We start from the raw sequence: 5179 nt of genomic DNA on the forward strand, positions 1-5179 counted from the left end.
CCGCTCCCCGCGCCCCGCCCCGCCCCGAGCCCCCGCCCCGCGCCCCGCGCCCCGCCCCGCGCGCCCGCCCTTCCCCCCGAGATCGGCGCCCTTCCGCCCCAGGAGCCCCGCCCTCCACGTCCCCCCACCCCCGGAGTCTGTCCTCCGCGCCCCCACCCCCCTAGGATCCCACCCTCCGCGACCCCCACCCCCGGGAACCCCGCCTCCCGCTCCCGCCCGCACCCCCGGAACCCCGCCCTCCGCCTCCGTTTTTGTCCCCTGATGACACCCCACAGGTCCCCGTGTTGTCCGGGTCCGCCCTCGGGGGTTCCCGTGGTTGCACCCCCTTCTCGGGGCTCCCCCAGGCCAGCTCCGGGGGCGGTCGGCGCGTCCCCTGTTCCCGGCGGCCGGGCCCCGTGGCTGGTGGAGCCGCCATGGCGCCACGTGGCCACTGTTTGACAAAGGAAACTTTTCCGCCCTGTAATGTGCCCAGGAAGCCGGCACCCAGGGACCCGCCGCCGCCTCTTCCTCCCCGTCCCTTTCCCCGATGAGCATCTTCTGCTTTAGATTTTAAAGATGCTTTTTAAAATATATATATATTTTTAAAATTCATTTGAGAGAGGAAAGGGAGAAGGATAAAGATGGAAACATCTATGATGAGAGAGAATGATGGATGGGCTGCCTCCTGCTCGCCCCACACCGGGGACCTGAAACCCGGGCCTGTGCCCTGACCTTGGAACCGTGACCTCCTGGTTCACAGGTCCAGGCTCAACCACTGACCACACCGGCCCCGTTCTTCTGCTTTGCTTTGAGGCCAGGCCGCTGGGCCATGGTCCTGGTGAGGGCAGCTGACACAGGAGGGGGTGGGCAGTGGGCAGCCAGGAGGCCACCTGGACTAGTGTCCCGGGTGTTAAGAAGAAAATCAGTTCCCGCTGCTCCTAAAGAGAGTTCCCCCCCCCGCCCCCCCCCCCCAGGGCCCGCCACCTGCCCTGCGTTTCGCCGCTGTGGGTGGAGGAGCCCCTGAGATGCCGCCAGGCCTCTGCTTTCTCTGATGCCACAAGTGGAATGACAGATTTATTTTGGAATCTCAGAAAGCAGGAGATCTCAGCCGCCAGATGTTTGCACACAACCTGGAAGGGGGGGGGGGGGCAGTTTCCCGAGGCAAAGACATCCCAACAGTGGGGGACCAGGTTGGTCATTTGGAAGTGTGATCCAGACCACAAAAATCAAAGTTATACCGAGCCCAGCTGGCGTGGCTCAGAGGTTGAGCATTGATTGACCTGTGAACCAGGAGGTCACCGTTTGATTGCTGGTCAGGGCACATGCCCAGGTTGAGGGCTCCATCTCCAGTGTGGGGTGTGCTGGAGGCAGCCGATCCATGGTTCCCTCTCCCTTCCTCTCTGAAATCAATAAAAATATATTTTTAAAGAGTATACAGAGCTCTTATCCATTTTACCATCTGGCTGATTTGAACAAGACTGTAACCCCGTCTCAGATGAGAATTCAGTATCATCTCTTAAAACAAAAAACTGCATTTCGGCTGTTCCTTTGCTTTCAAAGTAACACTTGGGTAATTCTGAACACAATTGTACAGATAATTTACAAAGTTCTGGGGGTTTTTTTGTTTGTTTTTTAATATATTTTTATTGATTTCAGAGAGGAAGGGAGAGGAAGAGATAGAAACATCCATGATGAGAGAGAATCATTGAACCGCTGCCTCCTTCATGTCCCCTACTGGGGATCGAGCCCACAACCTGGGCACGTGCCCTTGACTGGAATCGAACCCGGGACCCTTCAGTCTGCAGGCCGACGCTCTGACGCTCTATCCACAGAGCCAAACCAGCAAAGGCCAAAGTTCCGTTTTAAATGCGAAATGGCCTTATCACCTTCTGGCCCAGAAAGTCTAGGAAAATATTTTTAGAATGTCATGAATGTGGCAAGCTCTATAATACAAGACACTGTTATCAACAATGTTATCAGCATGATATCCTGGGAACAGCCACCAGATCCCAGCCTGGATTGCACAGTATGTGAAAGACTATGTCTGAAGCCAAAAGGATGAGAAGAACTTTTGGGGATTATTCTTCTCTACTAGAGGCCTGGTGCATGGAATTCGTGAATGGGTTGGGTCCCTAGGCCCGGCCGGTGATCAGGGCCAATTTTGGGGCGAACGCCGGGGCGATCAGGGGGCCCCCCTACTGGCACCCGCCTTGGCTGGCCGTCGCCACCAATCGGAGCCTGCGGGCTGGGGGCAACTCCCGTGTTGAGCGTCTGCCCCCTGGTGGTCAGTGCGCATCATAGCGACCGGCTGTTCTGCCGTTGGGTCGATTTGCAGATTAGGCTTTTATTGTATAGGATTTAAGTTGCTACATAGGTCCAGTACACTCACCTGAGTCCCACTGATTTCTGCCAGGGATCCTTGTTTAGTAGGGAGTGGCATAGAAACGTGTTCTTGAGAGTTCACCGACATCTTGGAACTTGCTTTGAAATTCACATCGGAAACGTTCAGTGCTATCAGAAACCCGGCCCCCTGCGGTTTTTAGAGCAGCTGCGACAAACGAGTGCTGCTTTCAAAAAAGCACGACCTGATTACGTTTTTCAGACCAAATGTAATTTATTGCCTGAGAAGTTGTGATATAAAGATGGCCTGACAGACACAATTCAAGGACATCAGCCAAAAGGTATGTCAAGCCCAGGATCTGGAAGATGAGGGGCAGCTAAAGGGAAACTCCTTCCAGGTTACAAGACCCTCGGGGAGTGAAAGAACGTGGCTGAAACTGGTGGGGAATGAATATACACATTCATGCACTCCAGGGAAGAAATAAAAATAGACCAATTCCAAATATGTAATAAGGTAAAATAATGAGGTGGCTCTAGTGTAAGAATTGTAAAAATTAATATAAACAGAGCCGTTTTGTTTTTTTTTTAGAGAGAGCGAGGAAGGGAGAGAGAAACATCCATTGGCTGTCTCCTGCACACTCCCTACTGGGGATCGAACCAGCAACTCGGGCACGTGCCTTCACGGGGGAATCAAATCGGTGACCTCTTGGCGCATGGAACTATGCTCAGCCAACCGAGCCACATCGGCCGGGCCCAAAGGGTGCTACTTCCTGTGTTTGTCCCCTGGTGAGCAGTTCATCTAAATAAAGATGATAGGCCGGCTGGTGTGGGTCAGTGGATGAGTGTCGACCTAGGAACCAGGAGGTCAGGGTTTGATTCCTGGTCAGGGCACATGCCCGGGTTGCGGGCTCGACCCCCAGGATCCCCAGTAGGGGGCGTGCAGGAGGCAGCTGGACAATGATTCTCCTCATTGATGTTTCTATCCCTCTCCTTTCCTCTCTGAAATCAATAAAAATATATTAAAACACACACACAAACAGATGTCTGGAGAATGAATTTGTTTTCTCAGTTTGCAAGCCCAGTCCCCCGCAGAGAAACCCTCGAGGTCATGGAAAGCCACAGGGCCAGCATCCCGGCTTCTCCGAGCCCATGACCAGCTCTAACAGGGCCGGCCGGTTGCGGAAACCGAGGGTGAAACGCCAGGCACCGTGGCAAACAATGACAGTTTGGGGCAGGCCGCCTCTTGGGGACAGGGCAGGGCAGGGTATGTGCTGGTGGACGAAGCCACCTTCCTTATAGACGCTGTCTGCTGGGATGCGGGCAGGCCCGGAGGACGATGACTCATCCCGGCATCTGTTACTGGTTATTCCAGATGCCGCCCTGCCTGGGCTCTACGCTCCACTCCCACCCCCAGAGAGGATGGGTGGGGGGAGGCGGGGGGGGGGGTGAGGGGGCAGGAGTGAGCCTGGCTTATTTTTTTGTTGTGGTTCATCCCCTCACCTGAGGATATTTTCCCATTGATTTTTAGAGTGGAAAAAGAGGGGAAGAGACAGAAACATCAACGTGAGAGAGACACATGCACTCTGGCCAGGGCCAGGGATCAAGCCTGCACCCGAGGTACATGCCCTTGACCAGAATGGGACCCGGGACCCTTCAGTCTGCAGGCCGCCGCTCTATTCACTGAGCCACACTGGCCAGGGCGAACCCGGTTGATATAGAAGACCAGCTGGTACATGGTGTGGTTGAAGGGCTGAGTTCATGACCGAGACAAGGAGGAAGGGAGAGACAGGATGACCTGACAGATTTACTCTCGGCAGAAATGTGCATTGCATGTTTTGAGGGGTTGGGGTGTTCTTCCGATTGCAGGGAGAGAACTTTCACTGAGATAACCATGGTCCGTCACCAAGTCCGAACAGGGGCGAGGCACCCCCACGTCTAAGGAACAGAATCGCCTTCTCCCCGCAAAGCCCACAGGACCCACACGAGGCTCAAAACGGGGCCCTCCTGTCCTCTGATGTCATTCTTTTTTTTTCTTTTAATATTTGTATTGATTTCAGATTGGAAGAGGGAGAGACAGAAACATCAATGATGAGAATCACTGATCGGCTGCCTCCTGCGCGCCCCACACTGGGGATTGAGCCCGAAACCCAGGCACGTGCCCCAATTCCATGAACCAGGAGGTCACGGGAATCGAACCGTGACCTCCTGGTTCATGGGCCGAAGCTCAACCACCGAGCCACACCGATGGGCTGGAAGCTTCTTGGATCTGGGTACAGAGGCTCTTTACTGGATAGAACTCTTGCGAGGAAGCAAGTCCACGCTTCATGTTAGAGCTGCGCAGGGGCCCGAGGCAAGCAGAGCCGTTTGCAAGGTGTCAGAGGGCCCCGGCCTGCGTTTACGGGGCGCACGCCGTCGTCACAGTTGACGTGTGTAGGCCCAGGACCCGGAATACAAGTGGAATTTTCCTTGCAGCGGCCGAGGCCGGGTAAATTTCCAGACTAATTTAAACCAGAGGACGGTTCCTGTAAATTGCAGTGATTCAAGCCCATGGGCGGGGGCAGAAGCCCCAGGGCTCGGTGCTGTCACCCAACTCGGGTTAGCGCTCAATGGTAATCCGGTTTCCCGGCCCGGGGCGGCTTCCAGAGCATCCTAGCGCTGGGGGGCCAGACGGACATTGGTCCGAAGGGGGAGCTCCACCCGATGCCTCGGCCCCACCCTGCGGAGCCTGGCGGGTCACTGGCTCATGTCCAGCTATTACATCCCGGGAGCACAGGCCCGCGCGGCCCGACGTAAACACGGGTCACAGAGCGCAGGGAATAGGTTCGCTCTCTAACCAGAAGCAAAGAAGAAGGGAGACGGG

This window comes from Plecotus auritus (genome assembly GCF_963455305.1).
Source record: "Plecotus auritus genome assembly, chromosome: 14".
Taxonomy (NCBI): Eukaryota; Metazoa; Chordata; class Mammalia; order Chiroptera; family Vespertilionidae; genus Plecotus; species Plecotus auritus.